The 16,946-nt window shown below is 49.8% G+C and overlaps 1 long non-coding RNA gene across 7 annotated transcripts in view; it reads right to left on the minus strand.

The window, feature by feature from the left end:
- Positions 1–9,786: 9,786 nt before the first annotated feature.
- The window catches only part of LOC103160490, a 100,639-nt gene continuing 93,479 nt past the window's right edge, over positions 9,787–16,946 (minus strand). For 4 of the 7 annotated variants that reach the window (XR_004769065.1, XR_004769064.1, XR_004769060.1 and 1 more), the window contains 2 exons: positions 13,104–13,312; positions 9,787–10,154 (listed from right to left, as the gene is read on the minus strand). This is a non-coding gene — a long non-coding RNA (uncharacterized LOC103160490). Of the gene's footprint in view, positions 10,155–12,144; positions 13,313–16,946 lie in introns of all 7 variants that reach the window. The other 3 variants (XR_004769061.1, XR_003483994.2, XR_004769063.1) reach the window with 2 other exon arrangements.

The following is a 16,946-nucleotide window of genomic DNA, read 5'->3' on the forward strand; positions in this document are numbered from 1 at the left end:
GGCTAAGGCATACCCTCCCTGGTTCCTCTAGCACAGTGGGATATCACACAAGTTTTCTCAACCCAAGTTTCCACATGCATCTTCCCTTGGGCTTTCCCAGGGTCTGCATCGGTCCTGAGAGACTATCCCCAGAACAGGGCTACATTGTGCAGTCCTTCAAGGTGGCCCAAGTCTGGGGCTTCTCACCTGCATCTAGAACCCTGCATCCTCTACTGCATGGCCAACTATATCAAACAGAGAATAAACTCAGTTAAGCTACTGGTCCTTAGGACTAACTATGTCCCCCTAAAACAGAATAAGTCAATTATTTGACTCATGTTCACAGAATCAGTGAAGACTAACAGGAGGATACAGTGCAAAGGTTCCTCCACCTTGTATTCTTGTGAGGCCATTTCAGGTTTAGAATTTGATCTCTTTGGTGGAGAAACCCATGGAAAATTATCCAACTCTATTCTAGGAACTGAAGGTCAGGATGTCTTAGTTATCTTAGCTTCAATCAGAACTGCCTGCTTGTGCGGACCCTCTAGCTAGTCACTGATCTTAGTTCTGTTAAACTGCTTGCTTCAAACTGCTTACTTCTGCAAAGCACCCCCTGCAGCTGCTCATCAAGATGTCAGGATGTGGTTTCTACCTTTAAAAACCCTGTGTTCTGGACACTTAAGGCTATACCCAGATCCCTGAACACTTGGGTATGGGCCCATTTGGCTGGAATAAAGACTTTCAATTGGCTATAAACTGTATCTAAGTGGTCATCTCTAGTGAACCCCTGTAACACTTGCATAGCTTCGCATAATGGCTTCTCAGTGCATCAGTCTGTGGGGACTTATTTCCCCAACACACGTGTGACTTCAGTGGCTCTCCTTAACCCTGGAAGAAGATTCCACAACCTCTTTACTCATGTATTCTGTATGACTCTGTAAAAACTAACACAAAAACCATTTTGCGTAACTTAAAAGCCATTTTGTGTGACTTGGAATAATGTAATACATGAGACAGCAGTTTGCCACTAGTCAGTTCAGATTAGACCTCAGAAGCTAGCCCCTAGCAGCCCACTGGCAACTCAGATAGAGCTTAGCCCAGAACAGGCCTTGATATGCTAATAAGATAACCCCAAGGTGGTGTCAATGCACTAGTGAAATAGCCCCAAGATGTGAGCCCTAACAGCAGCAAAGCTACTGCCTAATGAAATAATACAAAAATTGGACATTGGAAATAGTCTCTAGTATTCCACAGCTGTGCTCCCAAGACAGTTTCTCTAGTCTCTGATTCATGTGCTTCAGCAAGAGGACTTGAGACTCTGTGGGTGGCCCTCCATGCTGTCCACTTTGCACCCTGCATCTTGCCTACACTGTACTTTCTATCTTGTCTACCTGTCACCCTCCATTTTTCCCCTAATGCACCCTCCATCATCTTGCATACACAGCATTCTCAATCTTGTTCACTATGCACCTTCTATCTTGCTTACATTTCATCCTTCCTCTTGTCTACACCGCATCCCTTATCTTGTCTAGTCTTCATCCTCTATCTTGTGTACCCTGCACCCCTCCACTTTGTGTATACTATGTCCTCCATTTTGTCCTCTCAACACTCCACCCTTTCAGCCATGGATCACCTCCCATCAACATATACAAAGCAATTGACCAGGAAATGAAAGTAATGCCCATCTCTTGTCTTCCTACAGAGTGCATGGGTTGAGTTGCATGCCCCTGAAATGTATTAACTGTGGCCCTCAGCATGTGCCTGCTTGAAGTGGTGTTCTGGCTAGTCTTATGTCAACTTGACACACAAACTAGAGTTATCTGAAAGAAGGGAATCTTAGTTGAGAAAGTGCCTCCATAAGATCTGGCTGTAAGGCATTTTTCTTAATTAGTGATTGATGGAGGAGGTCCCAGCTCATTGTGGATAGTTCTATTCCTGGGCTTATGGTCCTGGGTTCTATAAGAAAGCAGATTGGACAAGCCATGGGAAGTAAGCCAGTAAACAACACCCTTCCCTGGTCTCTGCATCAGCTCCTGCCTCCAAGTTCCTGCCCTGCTTGAGCTCTTGTCCTGACTTCCGTTGGTGATGAACAGCAATGTGGAAGTGTAAGCTGAATAAACCCTTTCCTCCCCAAGTTGCTTTTTGGTCATGGTGTTTCACTACAGCAATAGGAACCCTAAGTAAGACAGGTGGGTCTTTAATTAAGGTGATTGTGTTAAAGTGAGACCATCTGGGTAGGCCTAATCTACATGACCATGGCCCTTATAAGAGGATCAGGATACAGACACATGGAGAATGACCATGAGGACACATGCTGTCTGCTAGCCATGGAGAAATGTTTTGGAAGGACTCAGGCCTGAAACACCTCCAGACTCCAGGAGGAGGACCGTAGATATCTCCTGTTAAAGTCCCCAGGTGTGGCACCTCCTTGGGCTCCTGGAAAAGAACCTCAGCATATGGTAGAGCACAGTGCAAGGCTGGTCCTCAGAGAGGAAACAAATTCTCTAGGATACTGGGCCCAGCCAGGGCCTGGGAGCTGGTCAGGACCTGACCTCCTGGGCCCACACCCACAATGGAAACACGGGTAGACAGCTGCAGTATGCATGTGACCCCTGGGAGTAACTGGGAAGTGATGCTCCAAAAGGATGGGGGCTCCAGCTGCCACCTGTTTATCCAGTTACCCCCTTCTGTCCCCTGCAGCAATGTCCTCCTGGCAGCCCCACTGTCCAGGCCAGTTCATTTCAGGCCATAGGCTAATACTCCCTGATGGGCAGTGCTGAGCACTGATGGGAGCAACGCCTCCTATGGCACCAGCCTGCACCTCCTCTGCCTCTTCTGTAGCTCCAGCAGCCCAGTTAGATCCACTGACATCTGATTCTCCTGCCCACACTCTGACTCTCTGGCTGCAGTGGGTAGAGTCAGTGCACAAGGACGACCCTGACCACTTCCAGGCCTTCAGAATATGCTGCCATCTGAGCCCTGGACACCCAGCAGCCTTTCTGACATCCACTCCCTCCCACTGGACACAAAGCAGCAAGGCCAGAAGAACATTCCTGGTCCAATCTGTTGGCCCAGCCTGCTGCGTGAACCATTCCACCCCCACCCCTCTCCCCCGATGAAGTAATGTCCTGTGGAGGCCACGAGGAAAGGGTGGAGTGCGTCTGAGCCTGGGGAGCTTTGTGGTCAGGCTTGCTCCCAGAGGTCTCTGGGATTGGAGCAGGCTAAAGCTGAGTCCACACCGGGAGCTGCCAGTGCCCAGGATCCTCAGGCAGGCAGACCAGATCAACCCATTTCTCCAACTGTACAGAAAGGGGTCGGCCTATTGACTAGACAGAGTCCCCAAGGCTTTGCCCAAGGACATCCAGTTCAAGGACGGGTTAGAGTAGATTCAAGCCATGATACCATGAGTTGAGCCCTGGGCAAAGGTGAAGAGGGGCCTGCAACCAGAGATGGGAGGTACTTTGCTCACATGTCACAATACAGGTGTAAGGGCACTTGGGGTGACAGATATCTAGAGTCCTCATCTCTTCCTACTCCATCATCAGACAGCCCTCTGAATTCAGTAAGGAAACAGGGATCTGCACACTGAGATGCCCTGGGGCCTTTGGGTCAGCTGTGGTATGGGAAACTGAGGCCTGAACGTGGGAGGGACATGCTCAGAGACACGGGAGAGTCGGAAGAAGCAAAAGCCAGTCCAGCTAGCCCTGATCCTGGCCTTTCCTTCACCCCTGACTCTCTCACCATTCCTTCCAGACACTCCTCACTCATTCATTAACTTGCTCAGTCCTTCAATTAATCACTCAATCATTAATTCACTCACTCATTCACATGCCCATTCTTTTGGCCGCTCATTCATTCATTCACTTGTGTGTTCCTTTGGTCAGTCACTCATTCTGTAGCTCACACGTTTACACACTCATACCCATCTCTACTCTTTTCTGATTCTTTGTCCCAAGTAGAACCCTTTTCTGTGCAAACAATCTCAGGGGACAGATAGATTCATAGTGACCTTGATGATCAGGTTTCTGAGGGGGTCTGAGCTGAGATGAATGGACCCCATGAGATTCGCAGAGAAAAGAAAAGAGGATAGAAAGGATAGAAAGGGTGGAGCAGGTGGGTAGGCTGGAGCAAACACAACTACCATGCCAGACACAGCCCCTTCTCCTGCTAGTCGACAGGTGAGGGTGAGCCCACCACATGCCTGCCCCCTCTGAAGTCCACTTAAAACCTACAGAGGAAGGAAAGAGGAGGCAAGGACCTAGGAGACTTGGAGTGCCCAGTAGGCTGAGAACAAGTTTGTCTTTGCCAGCAGGACCTGCTTGCTCATTCATTCCACAAATACATATTTGTTGAGCAGTCCCTTGTGGTAAAACCATCTCATAGACCAAATCCTGCTCCCTGTGCCAATGCTAAACGCTGACCCCACCTTGTTTGAAGGCAGGGCTGCGGGAGGTGACAGGTGGGTGAGGACATGTGTATGGCCCCATGATGAAACTGGCACCTTTGCAAGAAAAGACTCCAAAGAGTCCCATCCCTCCTCCAGCCAGCCATGTAAGGACACAAATCAGAAAGACCTCATAACATAAACGGACCTCTTTGATAGTACCCTGTATTTGAACTGGGTCCTGGGAAAGAGATCTGCCTTTTGAACCCTGCACTACAGTGGTTGCATGCAAGGATGCCCACGAGGCCCACAGCCCCACCACCCAAGCTGGAGGTCAGTACTGGCAGGAAGTGAGTTCCTTAGGGACATGGGTTGGTCAGAGGCACTGGGCTTGGGATGCTCAACCCTATGTACCTCTCACCCCCAACCCTCATGGTCACCATAGCCAACTAACATCCCATTTCCTGAGATCTGGTCCTAACCTCCTAAGGAGGCCTCTTCAGACACAGCCTCCCATCTTCCCTGCTTACTTAAATTTCATGACCTTCTGCTAGAAAGTCAGCTCCCAGGGGTCACACTGAGTCTCTCTAGAGTGATCCATGAAATGAATGAATGAACCTTAGACTCTCCTGTGAGGATGGTCGATCCTAGTGGCACCCAGATGTTGGGGTGAGACCACGAGGATCAGCTGACAGCTACGTGGCTGCTGAGTAGTAAGTCAGAGGACATGGCTCTGATCTTGGGGTATCAATGGCCCTCAGTTTAGTTTTTTTCTCTCCTTCATAGAGGGTCACTGTGAGGTCCCATGATGAAGCCCAGCCTCTTCTCTTAGCAGCTTTGAACCCCATACACCCTTCACATGCCCAAACACCCCCTGAACATACCCACATATGGATACATAGAACATCCAGGGATATCACAGGCACCTCCAAATGTGATAGCATGTTCTTCCTGCTGGGGTGTGAGCTGTGATGAGCTCCTGTGGAAAGAAGTCACCTTGCATTAAAACTGGAAAGTTGCCAGGCATGGTGGCACACACCTTTAATCTCAGCACTCAGGAGGCAGAGGCAGGTGGATCTCTGTGAGCTCGAGGCCAGCCTGGTCTACAGAGTGAGTTCCAGGCTATCCAGGGACCTTGTGAGACCCTATCCAAAATAAATAAGTAAATAAACAAATAAATGCAAACCAAAGCTGTAGAAGGTTCCAGCATTGTGGGAACATACTGTTGTTGCATCCTCAACAGGGTTTGGAGTGACTCCACAGAGCCTGCAGCACTGGGGCTGAGCTGGAGCTCCCCTCACCTGAGCTTATTGTGGTATACCTATGAATGAGTGGGTACCATGCTGCGGGCTCCCAGAGCAGGTTCCAGTGGCTCTCCAAAACCCAGCTCTGAGCCAGGCATAGTGGCATATATCTGCAATCACAGTACCTGGAAGGTGAATTGGGAGGGTCACAAGTTCAAGGCCAGCCTGGGCTACACAGCAGATAAAGCTGGGACTAGACCCATATGTGAGCCAGTTTCTTGATACGTATGCATTGGGTATCTACTGTGTGCAGATTCCTGGGCCAGCCAACTCTGGAGGCTGAGATGGCAATCTCATTCTGTCCTCTCAACCTGTCCCTCCCTAGTTGCCACCTCTGAGCTAGGACCTTATGAAGCCCAGACCCAGACATCCCACCCAGGGTCCTCTCATCCTGGAGCCTTGAAGACCTTCTGAGCCAGATAAGTGAACACAGCATCTTCTACCTTTAAGTGATGGGGACAAGCCTGTGGGGAGCCGAGCTTTCACTACATGGATCTTCTTTGTACTCCCTTCCTGGCAGAACCCAGCTGGACCCTGGATGTAGGTGGAGAACCTCAGGGAGCTCTCAGCTGGCCAGGGTGCACCACACATGCTCTGACTGGGACCACCATATCCCCAGAATTCCACCAGTTGAACAGGTTACTGCAGAATTAAATCACGACCAAGAAACATTCCCTCCTTGTTACTGGAGAATATAATACCATTTACCATTTTGTCACTCTTTCCCTGTCATCTCCATTTTACCACATCAGTGCAAAGCCAGGTGGACGTGGGACAGTGTCTAGCTTCCACTCATCAATAAGAACTAAACAAAGAGCACTGAAGAAATGGCTCAGTGGTTAAGGGCACTGGCTGCTCTGCCAGAGGACCTGGGTTCAATTCCCCACACCCACATGACAGCTCACACCTTTCTGCAGCTCTATTTCCAGGACTTTTGACACCCTCACACAGGCATACATGCTGGCAAAACACCAATGTGCATAAAAATAAAAATATTATTTAGCCGGGCGTTGGTGGTACACGCCTTTAATCCCAGCACTTGGGAGGCAGAGGCAGGCCAATCTCTGTGAGTTCGAGGCCAGGATAGGCTTCAAAGCTACACAGAGAAACCCTGTCTCGAGAAAACAAAAACAAAGAAAGAAAGAAAGAAAAAAAAAGAACTAAACAAAATCCCCCCCCACCTCAGTAGCCTTGCATTCCACACTCTATTAATCTGTGGTTTACCCTGTGTGTAGTAGGTACTTGGGATACATGGGCTGGGATGAGAGTGAGGCTGCTGCTGCTGTGGCACAGGGGATGATGCTAACTTGATGGTGTGAACAATGCTGAGGATACTGAAGACGATGTTGGAGATAATGGACAGGATTCTGGGGATGCTATAGAGACCAGTGGAGATGCTGGAGGTGGTGAAAGCAGCAGGTGGGGGAATAGTTGACCAGTATACAGTAGGTACTCAATAAATGAGTTGCCTTCTACCTATATATAAAGGTGCCCCCATCCTCTTCAAACATGATGTGGAGAAATAGCCAAGGTCACCGGAAAGAACCACAAAGATACTGTGTGGCAGACAGCCAGGCCACAGATCTGAGTCCTCTCTGCTATGGCTATGGAACCTCAATTGGGCCTCAGCTCCCCATCCTTGATATATAAATGGTCATAAGGTCTCATCCATCACTAACTGTTAGGGGAAATAATCAAGATGGGTTGACAGGAAGACCCCAAGTAGACACCCAACACATCCAATATCTCCTCTTCCTCTTTCTCCAGTGGTCCTAATGGGAGGCAGGAGCCCAGCTAAGCCACATACCTCACCTTCCTCATGCCATAGTGGGTCTGTGTGTGACTGTCCAGGTTACTCACTGTCTCATATCCTGACCACTGCCTGCACTGTGAGGCCTCAGCACTCAGAGGGCAGGGATGGCTGAGCTACACCGTGGACACACTGACTTCAGGTCTCAGTGCTCTTGGCTCTCCTTACTGGTCAGACTTGGTCCCAGAGGCCTGTACTGACTGCTAGGGAGACATCCAGCCTGCTCTGTCCCACCAAACACAGACATCATCTGTCTTTGCAGATCCTCTGTAGCCAAGCAGGTCTGGCTGACTCCCTCATACTGGCCGCAACTTGTTCCCGTGGAGGTGGCCCCATCTGGGGTCTCTCTGTCTGGGCATAATCTGTCTAGACTTAGGGATCTAGAGATGCTGCCTCTGTGTGACTGTTTATTTGTCTTTCCAGAGCCCACAAAGACCCTGGGCAGCTCTGCCTGGGACCATTGCTATGAGGGGATGAACTTTGGTCAGCCAGGGGAAAGACCACACTCAGATCTGCAGACAAGACCACAGACTTTGGCCTCTGCCCTACCCTGCAACCATCCCAGATTGGCTACTTGATGGGAATGAGGTCTGGGAAGGCTGAACAGCTCTGGGCACATTCCAGGACACCATCCATGCCTGCTGTTCCCAGGCTCTCCCACTTTCCAGCAGAAATTGCACCCAGTCCCCGGACATCCCCAAAGTCCTCCACAGCTGGCAAATCCAGGAGTTGGGGGCTGTCTGGAAATTTGGACATATGGGCTTGAAGGCCCCAGGCTTCATATCTCATGGGGAAACAGCCAGTGTCACGGCCACAGATGACCAGCTACCATCCTGGAATCTGAAATTGAGAAACAGCTTAGAAAAAAACAGTGATCTTGAGAGCTTGTTTGGAGATTCTAGCAGGGCATCATGGTTACTCCTTCTTATAACCTTGACCAAAGACTGGCCCTTCCTTATTCTGGAGTGATGTCCATGGAGCTGTAAGAGGGGGGAGGGACACTGCTTAATCAGCTAGATGAGCAGAATTGACACTAGCAGTCAGTGGAGTGGCAGATGCCATAGCCAGATCACCTGCCATCTCTGACTCTTTTGCCTGCTTTTGTATCTTCTTCCTCCTACTGAGTTGCCTCATCCAGCATTAATATGAGGGGATACGTCTAGTCTTATTGCAATGTGATATGCCATGTTTCGTTGGTAGATCTGGGAGGCCTGCCCTTTTCTGAAGGAAATGGAAGAGCAGTGGCTCTGGGGGAGAGGGGATGTTGTGGGGGAGGGACTGAGAGGAGAGAAGGGAGGGAGGGAAGGAAATAAAGACAGAAGAAAAGAAAAAAGGAAGGAAGGAAGGAAGGAAGGAAGGAAGGATGGGAGGGAGGGAGGGAGGGAGGGAGGGAGGGAGGGAGGGAGGGAGGGAGGGAGGGAGGAAATTAGTAATCACAGGGCAAGCCACTGCCCTGGCAACCAAAGGGTTTGGGATTCCTGTCTTGAGACGGCTTTAAAGTACGCCCATCCAAGCCATCATTAGGCTCCCTCACACCAAAGACTGCACATATCTCTGGAGCTCCCATGGGTGTTCTCAGTGACAGAGGCAGCATGAACATGTTCCTCATTCCACACTCCTGAGATTCACCCAGAAGAGCCCAGCACTGGTGTGAGAGGCACACAGATGGGGTTCAGTGAAGGAGTCAGAGAGAAAGGTTTTAGGCTGTAGGTAGCAACAACCAGAGGATCCAGCCAAAGTCACAGACGTCATTGGCCTTCCCCTCAACAAGAGGCGATGGATTCATAGCTGCCACAGCCAAAGACTAAAGGAGTTCTCTAAAATAGAGTGTTGTTGACAGCCAGGACCCTAAGAGACCCCAGGTAGAGGAACTGATGGACTGGGGCCAGGTTCATGGAGGAGTTGCTCTTGATATGCTAGGGAGGAAGACCAGGGAAGGGCAAGGGGATGACCACAAGGGCAATAGAGGAGTCTTTGGATGTATCTGGGGGAGCCCTGGACTCTTTGCTGCAGATCCTGGCCCCAGATTCTGCATGAGTGAGTAAGGCAGACTGGCCCACTACACAGTGGTTCCTTTAGGGCCAGCCAGTGGAATTCACCCCTGAGATGCTTCAGGCCAACTGAAATTTGGTGTTGATGAGTTAGGCAGATAACAAGTGACCATTCAATAGGGGAAGACTTTCCCTCCCTGGCTCTGGGGGACGTTTTCCCCCCTCTCCCCCCTGGAGAAGTCTTTGGAAACACCAACCCACAAAGTGGACATTCTGGACATGCCAGTCCCAGAGGGTGAACTGAGGGCACAACTCACATAAAATTTTCCAAAACCCCTACATTTAAACAACAGTGGCTGAAGCTCCAAGTTTGAGCTCCAGCTCCAGCCAAACCATTGTGGGACCTTCTGTATGAGAGTGGCCACCCAACCACCTTTCCCAGGACCTCCTATGCAGAGTCCAAGGTGATGAGTTCAGGCAGGGACAGCTTCAGAGCCTCTTGCCATGACCTTTTGGCTTTACATCTCCTCCTCGGGTACACAGAGATCCTGATGTCAGAGCTGAAGTAGGTCCAGTTTCACCCAGAAAGGCTCACAGGGTCCCTCTTTTCTGCGTGCTTCCAAGCATGCAGAAAGACTCTTCTGGAATGCACCAGTGCCTTCCAGGGAGAGGTGGCTCTCTTCTCCCTGTAAAAGGAGGTAGGTAGCCCAGGCAGGGCCCAGAACACAATGCAACACCTGATTCCAAAAGACATCAAGTTCAAGACCACTAAGCAGAGGTAGTAGGCAGAAACACACCGGGACCTTCCAAACACAGGGTCACCTGCATGGCCAGGCCTACTGAGCTGGGACAATGAGGATCTAAGACTAGGAAAGCTTGTTTTATCTGACCTTGCGGGGGTGGGGGGGGACGGGGGTGGTGGTCATGGCTGGGAGTACGAGCATAGCAACACCAGACAGGACAGGCCTGTCTACACTGCTTGCAGTCCACATACAGCCTCTATCCAGTCTAATATGGGATTGGTCTGACTATAGGGGCTGGCTCCCAGGGAAGCCTATATATTCATTCAGCACCTTTCCAAAGAGAAAAGACCCCCCCCCCACACACACACAAAACAAGAATATATCTCATTTTCTACTTCCACCCACAGGGAGAAGGTTAGCTCATCTCAGGAGTGGCCAACCACGAGCATGTGTTTCAGCCATATATCAACAGGCAGACTAAAATATCTGAAGTAATAGAAAGCCCCTTGCAAATGAAAATGTTTAAGTCCTTGTGGATGGAAATTCACCCATCCATCCTTCCATCCATCCTTCCATCCATCCACCCACCCACCCATCCATCCAACACCATGTACCCATCCAACCATCCAACTGTCTATCCGCCCATCTGTCTGCCAGCCCACTTGTTCACATGTATGAAGCTCACAGAGTATGTATGTGTGCTGTATGCAGAGGTGACCAGGGAGGAGACTCCACTGACTGCCCACCATCCAGTGCAAAGGAGTTCCATACCACCCATGTGTGCGATGGGTTCAGTGCCCCTGGCTGGCTCTGCCCTAGCAGCTGGCCTGGAGCACATGTGGTTTCTTCAGTATTGGGGTTGCCTGCTTCTACCTCCTTGGCCCCACGCCGAGTCTCCTCTGTCCTCCAACATTCTGCTTACTTTTTATGTGGTTCCAGTTTTCATGCTACTGTCTGTGTTCTTGGGACCTCTGCAGCACATCACCTGTCCCCACCATATGCAGATCACTATCACCTCCAGTGAGACAGGTGGCTCTCCCACTTCCCTCCTGGCCTCTGGCAGCCCTGGCACTTCCAAGCAGAGAGCTGACATGCTTCATCCAAGATTGGCCCTTCCACCTCCCTCGTCCTCTCCTTCAACTCAGGTCTCAGAGAGCCTCTTGAGGTCCCTATGCACATACACCAGGTCCTCTCATGTCCCCAGATCTTCCAGTCTTAAAGATTCCCTACTTTCCCTGCCTCTCAACTCCTGTCTTGTGGCAGCTGGGGCATTGGGGGAAGGTTGGGAACAAGGATAGTGGCATGATGATTCCACCTGGCACACAGTAGGTGCTGAGCAAGTGGTCTTTGCACTCTGGGCTTCCATCCATCACTGACGGAACGAACTAGAAAAGCATCTACCCTTGGGGCTGCAGCTAGCACAGATCCATTCCGCTCTGCATCCCCAGGTCTGGACATGGCAGCTGTAAGAAGTGTGATGACACTGGCTGAACAAGGCAATGGCTCTTTGCTGGATGTGCTTTGCCTCATTCCTGTATTTTCTTCTTGTTGGACACTGATGAGGGGGGTTCATAATTCCAGAGGAAATTCCAAAGAGCCAAGATTATAGACAATCTTTATGACAAAGGACAAAGATGGGGAGGGACAAGCACACACCTGTCACCCCAGCACTTGAAAGGCAGGAGAGTCAAGTTGTGCCTTTACTTGGCTGTGGATGTGACTCAGTTGGAAGAGTGCTTATCTAGCACACAAGAAGGTCTGGATTCTATTCCCAGACCAACATAGATTTAGATCCGACGGCCCATGCCTGTCATGCCATCCCACCACTCGGGAAGTAGAAACAGGAGGATGAGGAGTTCAAAGTCATCCTCCGTTATTAGTAACTTCGAAACCACTGTGAGCTACATGAGACTTTCTCAAAAAACAAACATACCATCTCTGTGAGTTTGAGGTCGGCCTGGTCTACAGAGTGAGTTCCAGAACAGTGAAACCCTGTCTTAAAAAACAAAAACCAATTCAAATAAAAAATAAAAAAAAAAACACAAACTAAAAAGACAGGTGGGCAGTACAGATAACTGGGTAGTTTCAGGACAGCGGCATTTTAGACATGATGGCATTCATTTCACCCATGAGAACAAAGATCTACAGACACAGATCACATTCGACAACTAGCGTATGTCAGGGTCTTTTAACAAGTAGGGTGGGGCCAACTGTGTGTTCTCAGGAACCCAAGTGGAGAAACCAAAGGGTGACAGTCACTATATAGGTGGCTAATGAGTGATGGTATTCTGTGAATATTTGTACAGATGAAACTCAAGGCCTAGGACCTGTTAGGCAAAGTCCTCTAGCACTGAGCCCCAGACCACTGTTTACTTTTTATTTAGGAACAGACCATGCTGACCTTAAACTAGTGATCCTCCTGTCTCAGCCTCTCCCACAGCTGGGATGACAGGCCTGTGCCAGCAGACCCACTGGTAATTCTTTCTTAAATAGTGCTCAAGAAATGCTAATTACTTCCCCTCTCCAAGAGGGTGAAGAAATCCCAGGCCTGAGATGACTTCAATGGGAAAAGCAAGGACACAGCCCGGGAGTGGGACCCCCCAAACACCAGGAACACACAGTCTCAGAAGGGCCCCCTCACATCAACCATCTTTAACACAAGTCACTCTGACAGACACGGCCCTTTTCATTAGGGAGGATGTTGTGCTTGGCGATGAACATTCGAAGAGATGCTGATTCCATGAGTCAGTCATGGGGAAAATGAACAAGCATGGTGAGTTACTGTATGGCACTCCCCAGAGTGGCTAAAGCAGAAGCAAAGGACGATGCTGGGGAGAGGCAGAGAGCCTGTCACAACCACACAGTGCTGATGGAGTATGACTTGTTACAAACCTTAGGACATGGAGCAGGGGACACGGCTCAGTCAATACATTGCAAACACGAGGACTTGAGTTTGGTCCCTGGAACCTGCATGAAAAATCAGGCACAGTGGCTTGTACTTGAGATGCCGGCACTCAAGAGGCGGGGATAAGAGGGACCCTGGGCTCTCTGGACAATCAGGATGGCTTAGTGACAAGCTCCAGGCCAGTGAGAAGTCCTGCCTCAAAACACAAGGCCAACAGTCAGTATCTGAGGAGCAACACCCATACATAGTTAACCTCTGACCTCACCTTCTGTACATGTGCGTGCGCATACTTACCTCTGTGACATGGTTTGCAGACTTGGCTAAAGCTAGGCACATGATAATCCAGACTCAGTTAGTCTCTTCAGATACATTCCCTGAGCGAATCTACAGTCATGTTTATCCAAAGACTCAGTTACTTCTGGTGACATTATATATAGCAACCTGAGCACCGGAAGCCACTCAAATGCCCATTATCACCAAAGTGGACAAATGGGATGAAGGATGTATGCACTATGGAATTTTTTGTTTGTTTTGTTTTGTTTTAGTTTTCTTGGGACATGGTCTCACTATGCAACCCTGGCTGGCCTGGAACTTGCTTTGCCGACCAAACTCACCTTGAATTCACATAGATCCATCTGTGTCTAGACTGCTGACGTTAAAGGTCTGCTCCATCATAGCTGGATGCACCGTGGAATATTATGCAACAGGGAATGAACAGTCAAAGATGCATGAGACAAGGTAGAGGGATCTCACCTCCATGGACACGGGAAAGAAGACAGACACACAGACATGGGTATGGCTGTTATATATTGAAGTCCGGAATCTGTCCATGGAGTTGCAGGAAGGTGTCTACCATGGAGTGGGGGGGTACTAGGAAGGCAGTGGCTGTCAGATCTGTGGCTATGATCTGGGTCTGGGTTTTGGTCTGGGAGCATTGAGTAGGATGTCACTGGGGGCACGTGTGGGCAGTGAGTAGCATGTCACTAAAGGCACGTGTGGGCAGTGAGTGGGATGTCACTGAGGACACGTGTGGGCAGTGAGTAGGATGTCACTGGGGGCATGTGTGGGCAGTGAATGAGATGTCACTTATCTGTGAGTGAAGATGGGTTACTTGTCCACAATGTGAGCTAGAATTTTCTCTGGGACCCATGTCAGATCACAACTCACCATGCCAAGAAAACCTCCAGCTAGTCAAATTCAAAGAAAAAACTCTAAGGCACAGTGCCCTTGCGTCCTCTATGTGTGGTCTTGTTTATTTGGCCAATGGACCATGGCAAACTTTGGAGACCATTTCTGAGCAGGTGTAGGTATGCCGGTCTCATTCTTGTTGACCTTAATGAGTCACACCTCCATCTAACTTCACATGGACCAGGGCTTGGAATCTCATTCATTTCGCAAGTACAGGAGCTGCCTGTTGGCCAGCTTGGGTGAATCGTGAATGAATAGTTCATCGATGCTCTGGGCTGGTCATGGTCTGAAAGCTACAAGTTACATACTTCCGGTTTAATCTACACCACTCATGTTTTCTTGGGCACTTTCCAAAGTCTAGATAGTCAACAAAGCCACCTGGGAAGGGCTGTCTCCACCTTGTACATGAGAAACAGGTGGTGACCGGGTGCATCAGACAGGAAAACAAAGCAGGACAACTGGGGAGGTTGGCCTTTTGACTGTGGCACTCACATTCCAAGCAGATACATGACATTGGTACTTTGATTGCCAATAGTTGCCATTAACCATTGTCAAACAACTCCTGCAACCTCCATAAGCAGCTCCTGAGAGCAATGTGGCCACACACCACTGTGCAGGATTTATCCTATCCCTGTACCTGCCATCCCCAGATCTCCATGAATTCCACTGATGTCGTCATCCCCAATTCTTTCACCTCCTTAACACAGTCTTCAGGGGTTGAGGGCAGATTTGGTGACTGCCATGTTCTACCAACCACATACACTAAAGAATGAGCTCAGCAAACAGTGGACCTGGTTAAAAAAAAATTCAAGATGGGTTTGGAAGACCAGAGCTGCAGACAGCCCTGACTGATCAGGGCTGGTCTCTTGGTGTCCTTACCTACCAATGTTTTCCATCATTCCAAGAAACTGGGATGATGCAGGTGGCATGGACGTGTAGCTGAGCCTACCTATAGCCCTGGGCTTGGCTCCCCCTGCACCCTTCTGCCCGTCTTTAATGCAAGCACTAGGTCTTCCGCACAGAGGACAGCCCCTTACTTCCTCACCATCCACAAGCACACAGGGATAAGACAGCCACTTGGTAGATCCTGTGAGGCTGATGTGGTAGGAAGGGCAGAGAGCCAGGCACTGAGAGGATGAGATGGGGGAGATGGGTACATCATTTGAACAGACAAGCAAGCAGAACTGTGGCTGTGGACAGAGATGGTGACACTGGCCAAGCAGCATTCAGCTCACTCGGGTCCAGCAAGCCTCTGAGTCTCTGCGGCTCTGGAGTGTTAGGTCACCAGTGAGTGGGAGCATGATTTGTCCAGACCTTTGGGGAAGATGAAGGAGCCAGGCCCCAGAAGTGTGGGTCACCCCTGTGTGGGGGCAGATCTTCCCAGAGATCTGTCTAGTCAGGACATGTGTATTCGCTCCTGCCTTCCCATCCTCACCTCTTTCTTAGCCAGGGGTGCTGGGAGTGGGGACAGCTAGCTCCAAAGGAATAGGAGATGGGGATAACTAGTTTCTTAGAGGGCTGGTATGCAGGAAATGGGGTCTGTCATATAGAAGCAAAGAATGTTGGGACATCCCCATGTAACCCAGTAACTGAAGCCTAAAGAGAGTTCATCTGACAGTCCCAGCATTACCTAGAAAACAACAGTTAAGAAATGCTTAGGGACTGAGTAGGGCTAGGACAGGGCTTAAGGGAGCCCCAGGGGCTTTGGGGAGATGCCTGGCAGGATAGGTTCCCGAACCCTCCCACACAGGCCCCCTGCTCCGAGAAACACCTGCCTGACATGGTGGCAAGCCCTTCACAATTTATGTGAGTAAGTGCCAGGCACCTTGGTGATTGCCCCCTCTCTAAAGTCAATGGGATTAAAGGGTTCCTCAGACAGGGTGGTGGTCTGTGCCACTGCTCTGAGTGTCCCATGGTACCTGCAGGGTAGGTGCCTTCTAGGGGAAGATGAGATGGGCTCACACCTGCTAGAGGCACGCCAAGACTAAGGAGGGATCAGCAGGTATAGTCACAGCCCTGTGACTTGGAGGTTAGAGTTGGCCAGGACACACAGGGAGGAGGAATGAATGGCAACCTTGCAGTCTACTCAAATGGCACAGCACAGCAAGCCACACTGCCCAAGGAGTGAGACTTGAAGGGTCTGACATGAGAGAGAATATAGAAACATCTCAACTGAGGACCCTCGGCTTCAACACGGCACTCCTGCCACCTAAACCTATAGGATGACAAAAGCATGAGGGACTGTAATAAACACAACCCTCATGGTGTGAATAACCCCCTCACCCCAGGCGCCAGCTTGCTTCAGTCAAGTCATCACCATTTATTGGACACCTTTGGCATGCTTAGCTGTAGGAACATGAAGGAGCATAACTTCAGAGGCTAAAGACCTAAACACAATGTTTAGCAAAGAATGCAAAAATGAAATAAAATAAAACTAAAACTAAAAAGCCATCTGTCCAGGAAAGAGGTGGGCAGTGCTGGAGAGGGATGGAAGATTCAGATTTGGAAGACTCTGTCCAGGCCATAACTCCAGAAGACAACTTCCCAGTGGCGGAAAGAATTAGAGGGGAAGCTGTGCAAAGACCCTGGGGTGGGTAATAATGTAATTCATTCAAGAACACACAGGAAGAGTGCTGCCGGTG

This window comes from Cricetulus griseus, chromosome 3, assembly GCF_003668045.3.
Source record: "Cricetulus griseus strain 17A/GY chromosome 3, alternate assembly CriGri-PICRH-1.0, whole genome shotgun sequence".
NCBI lineage: Eukaryota > Metazoa > Chordata > Mammalia > Rodentia > Cricetidae > Cricetulus > Cricetulus griseus.